The following is a 17,009-nucleotide window of genomic DNA, read 5'->3' on the forward strand; positions in this document are numbered from 1 at the left end:
TCTTTCTTGAAAGACCACCTTATGTTTCTTGAAATCTCTGCTACTGAATTTCTTCCTGAAATTCTTTCTCTGCATCATTTCCTGCTCTGTCATTGTTTCAGGGACTGCATACTAGGCAGGCTGGCTATTACAGTTGTAACAGCAAGCATGGGGTTTACTAGAGGAGTCTAAGGAAATTCATAAAATTATTGCTAGTCTTTTAGTCTGCTATTAAGGACTTTTTCCTCCAAGTGCATTTAGGTTGTGGGTTTTAGGTTGGTGGGTTTTCCTTTTTTTTAACGATTTTGTCATACTGCCTGCTTGTCACTGCTCAGAATGAAGTGAAAAGCAGAGAAGGTGCCTTGTCAAATACTGCAGTGCAGGACCAGTGTGAGTACTGAGTAGTGTGGTGAAGGCAGGTAGTAGGGTACCAAAGAGCACTGCAGAGCGGTAGTGACCTTCAGATGTCAAATTTCTGTTAGAAAACAGGACACCTGTTTTGTGCTCCCTAAAGTGAAGGAATAATACTTCTTTACAATGTTTTCTTTTGAGAAATAGCAAGCTTTTAGAAATGGCTGTTTAAAAAAAAAAAAAAAATCATCTCTCTGTAGTTACAGTTTTCAGTTGGGACTAACGTTTCTTTGGGAATTTTTTTCCCCTGTGTTTTTGCCTGAACATTTCTGATTATAAATTTGGGTGTCTTAGATACAATGAGTGAGAGGAACTCCTCATTTTGTTGGGCAAGGAAGGAATAATGGTATACATTCTACAGCTCTCGAATCATATCTTGTCTGTTTGAGGTGCCAGATAAGAGAACCTAACAGCTAAGGAGCAGCATTTCTTGAGACTGTTCGCAAACAGTTGTCTGTTTGCAAGCATTGGGGAATTAGCTAAAAGAAAACTACAAAAAAGTGGTTAAACAGAGAAGTACTTAACACAGCATTGACATTTATCATAATTAGGGACAAGGAAAAATGCTAGAAGGAAGAGCATTTTGAACTGCACTTGAAGGAAAAAATAAAATAAATTCTAAGTCATTACTGAAGACTACTTAGTGCAGTAATTTTGCTTGCTTCTGATTTTTAAAGCTGAAGACTTCTGGTAACTGAAGGAAAACATGTTGCTTATAACTGCTAGTTGAGGAAATGGTTAAGCTATAACAACTTGTTCTTTCCTTCTTCCAAATTTCCCTGTAGCCTTTCATTATTATGACTATGGAGGTTCGTGAGGATGTTCGTAATGTAGCCTAAATGTTCAGGCATTAAAAATAAGCTTTGGGGTTCTAGCTAGTGCTAGAACCATTAAACTTCAGGTTGAATAGAAATCTCACAACTTGATGTTACTTCCCATCATGTGGGAAAAAAGCCTCCTGCTTTGCTATAATATATTTAATGCTGGTTTTACCAAAATGAGGAGAGCATAAACCTGAATAGAGAATCTATAAATATCTGAAGTTGAACTAGAAGCAGACTGTAAAGGATAGTTTATTTGTCTCATTAAGTTAATTCGTTGTTCCATGGTTTGATCTTCTAGAGGCAGGTGATTCTGCTTTGTACCATTGATAAGCAGTGACATTGTCAGCATGTTTAAAAGAAATTGGTTTTGCTGTCATGTTTTCACTATTGGCATTACTTCTCTAATACCCATGTACTAGTTTATTGCAATAGTGAAGAATTTAAACTTCTCTTTTGAAGTCATTGGGTCGTAGTTCTTCATAGCTCAGAAGTTCATAATATCAGTTATTTGTGTGGGAGGGTGGATTAGATGAGCAATTTCTGAAGATAGAATTGCTTTTATAACTGGTGTGATTGTAACTATAGGAATGACAACAGAAATTATGTAAATTTTTAAAAAGTTACTAGTGATTTTTTGCCTCATTGTAGAGCAAACTGATTGCTTTTGTATTTGTCAATTTTTATTTAAAAGTGCCTACTTGCCAGCTGATCAGCCAATACGACTCTTCTCAGTAATTCAGTAAGATATAACAAGGAATTTGACAGACATGTATGTAATGTGATGTAGGAGGCTCCTCAAAAATACCATTTTTTCATAATTTAGAATGGAAATTGATGTAGTACTGAGTACAGTGGAAACTAATTTGGCAGGACTGCTAGTGCTGAGTGGTGCAAATCGTTCTTACTATCTGTTTTGTTTGACTGTCATCTAAGATTCATGTTAGTTAAGTAGTTGTTAGTATGGGAGAGGCTGTGTTTTCAGCCTGGGAGAAAGTTGTCACATGTAATTGCATAAAAGCTTACTTTCCAGGAGTTTGGAGAAGTTGAAAGTTGATAATGGGGCAGCAAGTGAGCTTTCCTGTGTGCTGGACAAGCTGTCAAGTCAGGACTGCTATGTACGATGACTAATGCGTGTGACTTTGTGGATTAGTGGAATGCACCTCACCCAATAGAGAGAAGCAGCAATATGTCTTATTGAGGTAAAATAGTAATTTGACAGAGTTCAATAAATTTGATGGAATTTAACAGAGTTTAACAGTAGTTTAACAGGGTTCAATAAGTTTGATGGCAAGGTTCACCTTGTTAATTACTGCATTGAAGAAACATACAAAGAAAAATTGAGTTAGAATTGTTAGAATAATTCACACAGAGACTGGAGACGCAAAGAGTAAGGAAGACCCTCCCGTTGAGTGATGAGGTTCAGAGTGGACCCCCTTGCTTTCTAAACTCCTTATGTAGCCTAGGTGTGGCTAGGTCCAATCTTAGTCTCAGACTTGGACAAAGTTTTATGTCTAATGGAATTATCTATACAGTGTTTATAGTAATATTGAGTAGCTACATGGATTAGCAGTGTTTCATTAGTATTAATTCAGCATGCTATCAGTCACTTACTGAGGATCTGTCATGGGTAAGGGATCTCTCTGCCTTGGATAAGGAAGGTTCTCTTAGTCTCAGGTAAGGCATCCTGCTCAAGAGGAGAGTCACCTGGTGTGCAGTCCAGCTGCAATTCCAGGAGAGCTCAAATTCAGCCTATCCTAATGGTAATATTTACAGAGTGAAGTAGTTGGCTGCTAGTCAATAGTATAGACAAGATAGATGTCTACATTTTAGCTCTGGTATCTTGTTCTGTACTTTGGTTATCGTGCATTTTTGGGTTTTGAAATCACTTTTTGAAATATTTTTCTGAGGCACCTTCACTCCCTGGTGCATGAGCCAGGAGCTTTCCGGCTCACAAGTTCACTCCAGGGCGTGAGGCCTGTTGCTCCTTAGTCAGCCTGAGCCAAAATACAGCTAAGTGTATCCATCACAAACCTACAGCTGAAAATATTGGCCAGTGGTTTCCACGTAATGATCATAGCTGCAGAGGAAATGGATCTCCTTCCTGCTGGATGGATGACTCTGCAAAGTTCCTCTTCTACCCAAAGACTGACCTGGCTGCATTATTCTTTAGCTAACTACAACTCATTATATTATTATAATATATTATTATGTAGGCTGTACTGGGAATCAGTGCTGAGTTCTGTTAGTGGCCAGTGATGGGAACAAAGAAATGAAGATGACAGAGCAATAGTTCTGATTTGATACCAAATAGGGGAAGGCTAGTTCAGCTGAACTAGGTTTTTAAAATGCAAATCAGCAATTCTTCCTTGAGGAGGGTGAGAAATTACAACTGACTTTCACTTGTGCTTTCTAAGAGCAGCTTTTTTCACTTTGCTAAATTATGTTGATATAACAATTTACTGAGACTTTGGGGGAACAATTGCCATTTATTTTGCATCATTGCTGTGGACTGTTGTGTAAACATGAAAGACATTCTATTTCTATCTAAAATTAAGTGGTTTAGACATTAAAGGACTCATCTGATGTTTAACCCTTCCCCCCACCCCCCCATCTTAATTTACTGATCATAAAGGAATTTTATGTATTGAGAAATACCAGAGCTACTTTATGTATTTTCTTCAATAAAGTAGTTCTGGAATGGAACTGTTCACATAGAATGCAAACAATTATAAGAGGATGTCTGTGCTGATTTCGAAAGTCTTCATCTATGGAAATGCATCAAATGTAAATCAGGTTAAATATAATTTTTGGAATGGTTTTAGCATCCAGAGGAATGTCATGTTCTTTAGAGTCTCATATCAGTAACTTGCACAGAATTAAATATCTTTGACTTTGTTCCAAAAAACAATGTTGGAAAAGCAGATTAGGAGAAAAAAATGTAAAAGTTATTGCATAGTTAAGAGGAAAAAAATGAACATGGCTTATCTCTCTTTGTAGACTTCTATAATGATTTGGTAGTTACAAATTATTTTGCATATTCCAGTTGTTGTCTTCTGATATAATGAGCATGAATGTATTTTATGGTTGGGGTCGAGCTGGTAGATGGTAACTGAAAATACCTCTTTTGCTTTTGTGGTAGCTTGTACCGACTGCTTTCGTGAGACCAGAAGATGAGCCACTGTTTCACCTTCCTACTGCTGAATGAGGGAGACCCTCTCTCAACTGTGTGTTCCTTCTATATTTTTTCCCTGGTTTAGCAAATTAAATTAGTTCCCATTGAGTTTGAGCACTAGAGAGGACCCAAGGGATGGGTTGTGGCCGTCTAGCAGGGAAAGGAGAAGTAAAGAGGAGTGGTGGTGGACTGTAAGTTTGGATGAGGTTTTACAACCAGCTGAGCTGTAGGCATGAGGTGAGGTTAACTGTGCTGTGTTTTGTGAAGAAAAGCTAAGATATGTAAATTTAACCCACACTTGGGAGTAAGCGTAGCATACCAGTTTCTGAGGGAGAGCGAAGTGATCGTTTGTTTCAGTTTAACTTAACTGAGGCCTCTTTCTGATCACTTGTTTACCTCTCATGCTGCTGCTTCACTCAACGGTTGAGGTACAGGTTGTGAGTCAATGCCATCAGCTGCTGTTGTTCATAATGCGGCATAGTGATACATTATCATCTGCCGTCAGTTTTAGTTTCACTGAGCACAGGAATTCAGTAGGGTTGGTTGGTTGCTGCTCTGCAGGGGTGATGATTGCTGGCAATGCAGTGGAGGGGAGCAGACAACAGGAAGACATAACAGCTTCTCCTGTCACAGCATGCATTAGATGCACTTGTGATTTGGAGCCTGCAGGTATTCAGCAATAAATATGACTTTTAATATTTTAAAATGGTACCTGTTGGAAGTTTTTCAAGATTTGGAATGCAAAAATATGTTCTGAGAAAGCACACAGAATAGAGTGGATGGGATGGAATGAAATGGAAAGATAGAATGCCTTTACAGACTCATTTAGATTCCTGTGTACCCTTGAATATTTCCCTGTTTGCTCTACAGGAATGAATTTTTGTTTATTTTTATTTATTACCTTGTGGTGGTGTTTCTGGCACATTACTCTTTTAGAAAGACTGGGGAAAGCTGGAACCAATATCTCGAGGATGATATAACAGGAGGAGAGCATCCTAGATGTCACTTACACATCACGAAGGCACGAAGAGGGTGCTTTTTCTGCCTGCTGATCACCTTTAATCACAGCAGCAGTGATATAATGAGATCTGTACACAGCATGCCTGAGAGTGTCGAATGTACAGAATATAGTAGATTTGCATTTTCACTTGTAGGTTTACTTTTTTCATACACGTAGGTTTTTATATTAGCAGGGGTAAGACAGAAGTCAAGAATATGGTATAAGAGTGAAATGAATGAGAAAAAAATAGTACTATGGTTATTCCTCTGTGATTGAAAAATAAAAATCCAAACATCAGACTGTACACCATCACTTAGTAGTGTTGGAAACTGAAAAGACCAAATGAGAATAACAGAAGCATCAGAATTATTCTCTACAGTTTTATCCCTGCTGATAAATACAATAAAGCGCTATATCATTAAAATAGCCGTCGAGGGTATGGTTTCATGAGATTTCTTGAACTGAGTTAAGAGCATGTTGTCAACAACAGGAGGGCAACCTCCTTGCATGCTCCTCACTGCTCCTCACTCCCTCTTTGCCATTGCTCTGATGTCCTGTTGATCGTATGGTAATGGAATTCAGCTCACTAAAATGGCAGAAAATTGACCTGGCCAAAAAAAGAAGGAAAAAATCTTAAACTAAGTATATATTAGGTGTTGATACCTTTCTTCTTAAGTACTCCAGTTGCATCTTTGCTGCTTCCAATATGTGCTTGCTTAGTCTGTTGAAACTACACAGCTATCACGAGAAAATGTAATGCTCTATGTAGTTTAACAGAATGGTATGAATGTACTGTCAAAGTGCAGTCTGATGCTGGCTTTTCTGTCGGTCACCTAATAAGCCTTGGAAGAAGTAGCCAACTAATTCTTTTCTTTAAGGATATGGTCAAGATGTTGATGAACTAGTTTTGGTGAGAAATAAGAACCCAATTTTCACTAACCTACTAAGTAGCCTATAGTATGTATAGTCCAGTGCAGGAGAGTGTTTTGCTCTGGATGGTGCTTGGAAGTCTAGCTAGTAGAGTGCTTTATTCTTGACTGTAGTGTCAAATGATTCTTTAGATTTCTGTTTACTTAGTTGTAGGTGAATTTACTGAAAACCTTTTGGCGTGTCCTGTTGCCAAACTGTTCTGCTTGTCTACTCCTTCATCCCTCCACTTCATTTCCTCTGTAAATTGTCCCTCACTTGTTGGCAGCAGAGAGGTCATAATAAAACTGGGGTTCTGTCTCCATAAACCATGACATATGTGACTGCTCTAATTAATTTTCAGGAACATCTTTCTATTAAAAACTTTTAGGTTGGTGACATCTTTTTATTAAGAGAGTTTATGAATCCTATCTAACCTTTTATATTTCATGTTTAATAATTAAAAATGAGGGAAGAGCTAAGTAACATTGAAGACAGTTCAGTGATTTAGCTATTTTGCTCAATAATTACTATATACAAAATAGTGCAGATTTTATAGCATAGAATTTACAATTCCATTGCATGACTTAAGGTACCTTTCCTGTGACTTCAGGGTTTTTCCAGTCTGTCTTAAAGTGACCTTGGTTTCCAGTAAGCAGTAAAAATTAATTGGAAAGAACTCCAATGGCCAATTTGCTTGCATTGACATTTACTTCTTTTTATTTATAAGAAGGTCAACCCCTTGGAGTTCCCTGACTTATCACTACAGGCTGTTACTGTTTTGCATGGTACTGTATTCACCTGTGAGGAAGAGACTCATTAGGGTTCACCTATCTAGACAATTTCCCTGGCTTTTAACTTGGAGACATGCAGCCCAAATACTTCAGACTGAGATAACAGACTTCTTTTGTCTGTGTAATTGGCTCAAGATATGACTTGAATAATATTCCTAATTTTGGTTCTCTCATTGTTAAATTGAGCAAAAAGCAGCACTTAAAGTAGCTGAACTACTCTACAGCTACTATAATTGAAGCTAGAGTAGTCTTGTAATTTGAGCTACCTCTATTGGCAGTCTGTTTTCTGGTCTGATTACCTGAATAGATATCAGGCCTGATATTCCCACTTGGAAGTGTTGGGCCATCCCTTCCTTGGTTTTTCATCCAGCAATTGTCTCTTCCTCAGCTTCAGTGTTCATGCTGTTGTTCAGGGTCATTCTCTGTGCCTTTGATTAATATTTCAGTCACTGAAGGTATTTTTTCTCCAGGTGAGATTCTAACTAACATTAGATCTGGCATAAAAAACCAGGATCATATTGGTTGTCTCATAGCTGAATGTTTTTCCGTATACAGCCTGTAATTCTTAGCAGCAAAAGAGGGCTCTCAAAATCTGCAGATGTTTGATGTATGAAAGTGCCTCCCCTAGATGGGACATAATATCCAATAACAGTACTGCTGGGTTGAGTTAGGGCTAATTCTTGCCAGTGAGGAATACAAGTTATTGGAAAAGAGAGGAAGAGAAACATAAACCAGCTTCACCTCTGCAAATAAGGATTTGATTCATCATTGATACACCCTAGGAGCAAAGTGATATGAAAGTTTAGGGTGGGGCAGTTGGAAGGTATTGTGTAGTAGGCGCATGTGCATGTGTGTTTACTGCTTCCTTCCAATGTTTTCTGTCCTTCTAGTAATAGTATCCATCTCTCTCAATGTAATTCAGAGGGCAGGCTCTAGTTGCCGAAGGTGAAGGAGAGTGGTGTTGGGGGTATTTCAGTTGAATAGATGTGTTTTGTTCAGCAGCCCCTTTTGGAGGTACGTATATTTGGGATTGCCAAAATTTAGTAGCTGCAAATTGCAGAGAATTTGGATTGTGGATGATAGTATTTTGAGATAAACTTGTGATTTAGACCTGGCTGACTCACACAAATTCAATGGGATGTGGTTTTTCTTTAAACTCTGTTGCGTGGTAGTGCTGATACACTCACAGGGAGCCTGGAATTGCTGGTTTTGTATGTTGTGGGGGCATTATATTAGGTGGCTGAATTTGCTACTCTCTCATTATGTTGCATGAGAACCAGGCTGTCAAATGGATATATTTGACTCATTTATGGATGTTGTAATAGCAAATACCAGAAAGACCAAGCTAAGGTCACATTTGTTTTCTGTCCGTGAAGTCTCCTGCAGACTATGGCAAGTAGCAGACAGAAATCTCTGTAAAATACTGCCCTTGGTGAAATCTCACTTCATTGTTGATCTGTCTTCATATATGACCTTCCTGGAAATGTGTTTTCTGTGTGTGCGCATGTCCCTACTTAAAGTAGAGAATGTTGAAAGAATAATACATAATAGTGTCAGTCACTGTTGGACTCATTAGTGCTGTGAGCAGCTGTGTTCACAGTGGCTGCATTCAGTGCCGCCTTCTTTTTGATTACTTTCCTTCAAATAGGTCTGTGGGATGCTTCTATTTTAAGAAAGCCAGTCTTAGTGTGTTTAATATACGTGATAGAGCCTTTGGTTCAGCATTTCAGGCTTCCTGAATTTGTTATTTGGCTTGTTGGAGAGTTGTATTTTTGGTATGTTAGGTCATCTTCTAAATTGTTTATTTCATATTGTATTTTGTAAGTACTTTGTGGGAGATGGCACTAGGCAATTTTTGATGTGAAGTGTGCTTGCTAAATGTGTCAAATCTTATTGAACTCATTGCAGAAAGTGTCAAGCAGAAACGCGACATATTCTTATGGAAGGTCAAATATTTCTGTATCACAGTTTTGGTGTGGTTTTTTGTTACAGGAGAGAATAGGCAGTAAGATTCCTGGTATGGGTGGCATTGTTGTGGGTGATGTTTAAAACTTTGTGGTGATGCAGCTGTTTGCTCAGCAGCAGTTTTGACAACTGCTAATGTGAGTAGAGAATTACAAATATTAATATGGAAAATCTGCTTTCAAAAGCTAGACATAATTGAATGTCTCATTTTATATATTTATTTTCTCTGTTTTAGAGAAGAAACTAATTTTTTTCCAATTTTTAGATATTTCTCCCCCCAAATGTTTAGTTATTTTTCTGTAGGTGATTTGTTATGCTAATGACAGTAATTGAGTCAGTTTATCTCATTTACTTACTGCTACTCACCTAGTTGGCTTTGTAGGTCCTCCTAACAGTTGTTTCTCTGGATAGACTTAAGGTACTTTCCAACTAGAATATTCCTTGACTAAGCAAAGTACATGCATTCTTCTTTGCGTCCTCTTGGGATGGCTAGGTGAAATCTAAACTTCTTAATGTAAGCCCCACTTTAGTTAGAATTTGGAAAAACAGAAAATGAAGAGCTTGATTTCGGATAGGTGCTTTATTTATTGGTGGTTTCTTTTTCGTAGTTGGGAGAGACCGATACCGTGTAAAGACTTAGAGAAGCAGTTGTCTATGCAGGCTCCAAAGTAGGAGCTCCTTTCTCAAAGGAGCAAAATCTTGCTCCTGGATAAGATGTAAAGGTGGGCTTGAGAGAGGATAAGCCAGATAGCTTCCCTAATTCTGGTGCCCAAATGACTATCCTGTGCACCTGGCTTCAGTGAGAACCAGTTTAGCAGCAGTCTTGTGTCATACAGAGCACTGCCTTCCCCTCAGATGCGGAATGGAGTTGGTGTGTGAAACGGTTTGTCTCTTGTACGTTTCCTGTATCTTGCTTCAGAATTGCACAGAAATGTGTCTTTCTGAAGTTTAATGTCCTTTCATTACACACAAATTATTAGAAGTGACATGGAGGTACTCTGTTCTTGTTTTGTTTTAGATCTTGTTTTTCTTATGAAGCAAAATGTGTTTTCCTATCTGGAAGCTCTGTTTTTAATCTGTGAACTGAATCAAGCGGGATAACAACATTGCCAGAATTAAGATTGCACCAGCCCATTTATTCCCCCAGCTATGTCACTGCTAGCCTTTTCTCTCTGCTCCGCAATACAAAAATTGGAGTCTGCTTATTAAGTAGTAGTGAATTTAGAGCAAACATAAAGAAAGGTGGTGAGGACTACTAAATGACACAAAGCAGCATTGGGCAGCCAGTCAGGTTGGTGGGCGGTGAGCAGTAAGTGCTGTTTTGGTATCAACCTCAACTGTGTACCTTTTGTTTATGTGTTTGCCCCTAAATTGCAATTGTTACCCCTCAATGTAGCCATGTTGTGCTATAACATAGGTTAGTATGATGAATGTACTTTTCCACAAATCTGTATGAATTCTAAGCCTGATGGGTAAAAATGGATGCATTTTTAAACCTATTTTTCCTCCTTCCGTTCTAAAAAGCAACCCCTAAGCAACTCTGTTTGAAATTATAAAACTAATATTGATATTTATCCTTTCTGTAGTCTCTTTTTACTTAAATAAAAATTGGGCAGCATGTATATGGCTGACTGTATAGAATTCTGCCCAGTGAAGTTGTGGATGCCCCATCCCTGGAAGCGTTCAAGGCCAGGTTGGGTGGGGCTTTGGGCAACGTGGTCTAGTGGAGGGTGTCCCTGCCCATGGCAGGGGGGTTGGAACTAGATGGTCTTTGAGGTCCCTTCCAACCCAGACCATTCTGTGATTCTAGTTTCAGACCATTGAAAGGAATCGGTATGGCAAGCAGAAGCTGATGAACTGCTGAGCTGATCAGTAGCAATTGTAGCTTCTGCAGATGCTGAGAAAGAAGGGACTTTTTTTTTTTTTTTTTTAATAAAGCGAACTTGCTTGTAAACCTAAAGATTGACTGGGACTTGACAAAACAGGAAAGGAGATTTCTCTTAAGATTTTATTTGTGTGAGAGTTCTGTGGATGTTAAAATCATGAAGGGCATGATGATCAAAACCAAACAGTCCATTTATTAGTTGTGGATAATACTTCTTTTATTTCTTATCTCCACTTTAGATGTAGAACATTTCTAAAAGTATCCAGCAAATTGTAGTTCAGCTTGACTGATATGCCATTACAATAATGCAGAGAAATTACTGTTTTAAAAATCCAGTTTTCATTCAGAGATGTTCAAAGTAGGTAAAACTTTTAATGAATACTGCAGTTCTTACATTTTCTTAGAAAAATGATAAATTGAGGAACCTCAGTGAATAAAGGATGTTAAACAGTTACTGAAATGTAAGCATGTTCTGCCAACTACCTGTCTTTAAATGACAACTTTAGAGATGATTTTTAATAATAAAGTCCTTCACTGTCAAATGTGTATGCCATGCTTTATCTTTATTGGCATGAATAATTCCATTAATCTTATGGCTGAAGGTAAAAGGGAAAAAAAAATTAAGCAGTTGCATAAATGTCATCTCCAAGATGGCCTAATAAGATACAGTTTTCTAAGAATGAAATATTTCTGTGTGACATCTCATTCAGTTGCTGGAACCATAAACTTCGCTTTTCTTTGACACAGTCATTTACTTTCTATCCTATAATTCTTATCTAGTTTTTTAAACTACATTAGAAAAAAAATGGAAGAGAATTATAAAATAGTTTGATTCCTTATTCTTGAAAATGTCCTCTTTTTTGAGGATTATGGAATCACTGAAGAACACACACTGGCAGTGACTGGAGGAAAACTGGAATGGCGTGAAAGGAACACGCATTTGGAAATGTTGAGAACAAAGTGATAGAAGGATAAGGTAGTGAAATTCTTCTGTTGGTGAGCTACTTCTCTTCTTGAGCTAATTTGATCCTGAAACATGTAGTGAGGCATCCTGATTTCGGCTGGGATAGAGTTAATTTTCTTTCTAGTAGCTGGGGTAGTGCTGTGTTCTGGATTTAAGATGAGAATAATGATAACACACTGATGTTTTTAGCTATTGCTAGGTAGTTGTAGTGTCTACACTAAGTCAAGGACTTTTCAGCTTCTCACGCCATGCCAGGTGTGCAAGAAGCTGGGAGAGCACAGCCAGGACAGCTGACCTGGACTGGCCAAAGGGATATTCCATACCATGTAACGTCATGCTCCGTACTGAACTGGGGAAGCTAGCTGGGAGGTGGGATCACTGCTTGGAAACTGACTGGGCATTGGGTTGTTTTTTATTTCCTTCTACATGTGGTGAGCAATTGCATTTGGGTATCACTTCTTTGGGGAGGAGGTGAACAAGCGGCTGCGTGGTGCTTGGTTACCGGCTGGGGTTAAACCATCATATGGAGCATAGTATTTGTCACATTGTCTGGAATAATAAATTCAGCAGGCTGAGAAGGGGAATTACATGACTTGTTACTTTTCTAATATGATAGGGAAGGTAATGTTGCCTATCGAGGTTTCAAATCAGGGCGAAGACTTTGTGCTGTTTCAAATCAATGTATTTTATGTGAGCAATTCGCATTTTGATGATTAAAGCAAAATAAAAAGTTAGATCATAAGGTATGTATTGTGAGACTGGTTTAGGAGAAAAGGTGTCTGTGGAAGAGTTAAAGGGGTGTTTAGAGAAAAAAGCTCTGTCTCTGAATGAGAAAGTAACTGGGAAGAAAATTTCCAAAAAGCTGAGACCAAGGCTAGCCTGCTGTAGAAACCCAGCATGCTTCTGCTTCCAGAAGTAGTTGCTGTGTTAGGTCATCATATAAGGAAAACCATTTTATTGTTTGGAGGTTATGGAAGATTGTGTCTTTAGTCAAAGGATTTGTTTATGACACTGTGCAGTATTTGGGCATGTGTACCAATTCTAAACAGATGAGCTTTAGGGTTAGACACAGTCCAACTATGAAGCACAGATTCCCATGTAGGCTAGTTTATGAACACAAGGAAGTAATTAATACAATTCTGCTTTCCAAAAGAGGTGAGTGTTTTAGCAGATTAAGTCCATAATTGAAGATTTGACTGGGATTGCAGTTGTCCAGTTGCAGAAGTTTTTATATAGAAAATCTCTATCACATTATGAATTCAAAGTGGAAGTTGTACAAAAGCGTTTGAGAAAACTGACTTAACAGGAAGAAAGGTGTGGGGAGAATTCAAATCACTAGGAATACATTATACAATGGAAAAATTTGGTAGTCCTACCTGAAAACTTCTTGAGATTACAGAGTAGTGCAAACTTATTTTCGGATGGTTGGTTTCTGAGATGTGTTCAGCACAGAAAGTGAGATACCCATTGAGCAAGGCTTTTCTTTTGTGAAATGGTCTGCTTTCTCTTGCGTGTAATTTTACACGTCTACTTTGAACAGTGCTTAAGCAGTTTAAAACTGCTTGAAATGTGTTTAAAGAGACAGTTTTCTAGTTTATCATTAGATGGACTCTTTTAATGAATATTAACTTAAAAAAACCCCCAAACCCAAATGATGATTTTGTCCAAATTTGAAATAACAGAAGAATTTAGCTGTCGCTTAGAAGTGTCTGTTAATAACAGTTATTTCATCATTTCTGTATAGCACTGGATAATTGTATCCAGTACAGTATAACTTCTCTACCTGACCTCTAAAGAGTATGTTAGTTTTTATCAATGTTCATCTGTAAATTAATTACAGAAATACGACATCATGGGTAAATGTGTGCTCTGTGAGCAAGACCAATAGAGAAATACAGGATAAGGTGGCAAGATTAATCAGCTCTGGAGAGGTTAGTGCTGTTATTTCCCTGGTGTGCAGAACAAATGACTTCTGGAACTCAGGTTAAAATATATCCCTGTCCTTTTGATACAGTTACATGAGGCTTCTAAAATGGGACATGTACCGGTCTCTTACTTCTGCTTTATGTATATATATAATGCTTTTCCATCTTCAGTTAATGAAAGAATCTGGCCTCCATTTCTTCTGCCTTTTTGTGATGGTCTGAACTGGGTCATCACTTGGTCTGTGATGCAAGAAAATGTTTTTGAAAGCTGCTTCTGTTTCTTCTGTCTCTTTCTGTTCCTCCCCTCCTCCTGCTTTGTGTGAAGTCTTGCGCTGCTTGATTTGACGTTTAATTCCTTATTCCTTTTCCTGACCTTTCCTATCCTTTTAGCAGTTTTCAAAGTGCATTATCCCCCCTGCTTCTCTTGTGAGACTATAGTTGTCTGTGCAGCTTACTCCTGTCTGTTTTTCTGTGATACCAGTGTGTGAAATGTGAAGAGAGGAGCTATGCATCAAACCATAAGTCTTGAAAAGCAAATACTTGGTTCCGTGTGATAAGAATAGTGTCATAGTCAGCATGCCTGTGAAAAGTTCCTGAGGTCTCCAAAGTCACAGGAAAGCTATTTTGTTGACATGAGTTTTTGTTCGGCAGCTGGGACTTGCGTTTCTGTAGGTAATTCTCTTTTCTCTTATGACTTTCAAAGTTGGCAGACATAGAAACTGGTTTATCTGGGACAAGAAAGAAGGCAGAATACTTGAAGAGGGCGATGCAAAGGCTTGCGGGAACTGGTTACTTTTTCCTTTCTTAAGATTACTGCTTGAGTTGTACTGGAAACATATTACATGCTTTTACAGGCAACTAAGACATCATCACAAGTGTTGAAAACTGAAGGTACAAGGCCAATGATACTATTCTGTTTTTCTGCGACTGTACATAAAATAGGTTATGGTTGGCTGAAGGTCAAATTACTGCTACTGCTGTAGCTGTGATAACAAGGATGTGGAAGGATGCCGTCTCTGCACATGTGGATTTGCAGAAGTCGCTGCTCTCAGACGTCATTATGCTGAGTAAAGGTGTATTCTCTACTCAAATGGCTGGTTTTTGTCCCTGGGGTAGCTTCATGGCAATGCAAAGCCCATCTTTGTGGAGCTTACAGTCATTCTGGGAGTGCTTTGCTTGTCTAGCATGCAAAGGTTTCTGAGTTCAAGTGCTCGTAGTGTTTATGTAACTTCATAGATTCTGTTCTAATAGACTCAGAGGAACTTTTTTCCCCAAATCCTTTGGTCTTGATAGGAGAAGGCAAGATTATTTTTCTTGCCTGACTTTCTTTTCTTTCATTTTTTTTTTTTCCAAAAATTGTTGTTCCTCCTGTTGTTAATTGTAGAGCCATACTGCAGTAACCAAAATGATGTCTTCCAAGGTAGTAATCAATAAAAGATGGCCTAATAACAACGTCTGAAATAAATGATTTGTACCTGAACAATAAAAGGACAATGAAATTATAATGAGGATGGCACAGGCTCAGAATGGACATTGCTGCATATAAAGCCTAGACTTGTTTGCTAAACCCAAAAAAATTGCTGAAAACTTGTCAGTTGGATGGACAGGAGCACTAGCTCTAGGGTCAAGTGACTGTATCATTTTCTTAGGGGCACGACATCACTTCTGTCTAGTGCGCAGCTTTTTCTCCTGAATATGTAACAGCTGTTCCTAAAATGGACAAGGGAAATGGAGAATGAGCAAAATTAAGATTTATTATGAAATGTGCAAGTCTGACTTTATTGTATGTTTTCCAATTTTGCTCTTTTCGCTTGCAGTTAAGTGCATCATCTTTCCCTACTAAGCAACCTGAAGAGAAAAAATGCTTTGTAAGTGGGAGAGCAGTATTGTAAAATCATTTAAAAGTCAAACAAAACAGGAAGGTTATGGACTGGTGTAATACAAGTCAATAAAGTGATCTGAAACTTTGGCAACTTCCATTTAGAGCCTCCTTATTTTTAATGCTACTGTCAGCATTGTGGTGGTTGGCATTCAGCTTGCCATTTCTCTAGTCCATTTTTTTTTGTGGTGAAGAGGTGTGCTTCATGGTTACAAAAGGGAGTCTTTTCATTTGTTTTGTGAGGGAAGGGAAGCTGAGGTGCTTGTGGGAGATGTCAAAGATGGAGTCAGTGCAGAAGTGAGTGGTGTAGTGATACAGTAGTTTAAAATTATTTGGGACAGGGGTTGTTAATCTGAAATAATTTAAAGAGAATTTGATCTTTGTTCTGGTGCGGAGACAATGGCAGTAATGTGGCAAAGGAAGATTGCCCAAGCAAAATGTCTGAAGCTCTCTAAATCTTAGGCGATGATTGCTTGCATCGTATCCAGACTTAGTTAGCTTGAATAAAGAGATGAGCATGAGAACACCTGTAACGTCAACAGGGTGTGAAAATCCTGGAAATACTCTGTGATGGGAAAGGTTAGAGGCGTTCTGCATATGGGGATATTGAAAAAGAGCTAAGACAAAATGTCACTTTCAAAACAAAGTAGTGACTTGAGCAAACTTGGAGTATACAAAGCTGTAGAAGTTTGAATAATCACAGTTTCTGAAATATTATACACAAATTCGTATGACCTCTGCTAATCCCATCTAGAGGAACAGTAGCAAATAGTATGCATTCTAAATGCCCATGTTAGCGGTAATAACCAGCTTGTGAGGGCTGGCTTTTAGTAGAAGCTAAGGGGGTAAGCTGCATTTGTGTGATCTTCAGTCTAGTCTGTTGTGAGTCATCGCAAACTGTCCTTCATGTGAGCTAGGAGGTTGCTGTCCGTCCCCTCTTAGCGAAGAGTTAAATAGTTGTTCTGTGTAGTAGCATAGATCATTTCCACAGGGAAATGGAATTTAAGATCTGTGCTGTTGTGAAAGATAGGCTTATCTGGAGAAAAAAAAACCCAAACAACACAACCAAACCCAAAATTTTATGTTTCCAGCTCTTGAGACTGACACACTAAGTTCAAAACCTCTTCACTTTCATTTAGTGCATTTGGACAATGCAATTAGTTTATTTTTGTTTGTATGATCTTGCAGTCCTAGCAGTTGGTTTATTGTGGAATGGCTTGTGTTTGTCAAAACACTTTTTTAAAAACAAAGACCCACCTTTTTACTGGATTTTCACTGAGTATTTCCTGATCCTAAATATATGAT

General features: G+C 38.3%; 1 protein-coding gene across 1 annotated transcript in view; it reads left to right on the plus strand.

The window, feature by feature from the left end:
* The window catches only part of OSBPL10 (oxysterol binding protein like 10), a 118,924-nt gene that overhangs the window by 15,976 nt on the left and 85,939 nt on the right, over positions 1 to 17,009 (plus strand). The gene's annotated exons all lie outside the window — the stretch shown is intronic.

This window comes from Grus americana, chromosome 2 (assembly GCF_028858705.1).
Source record: "Grus americana isolate bGruAme1 chromosome 2, bGruAme1.mat, whole genome shotgun sequence".
NCBI lineage: Eukaryota > Metazoa > Chordata > Aves > Gruiformes > Gruidae > Grus > Grus americana.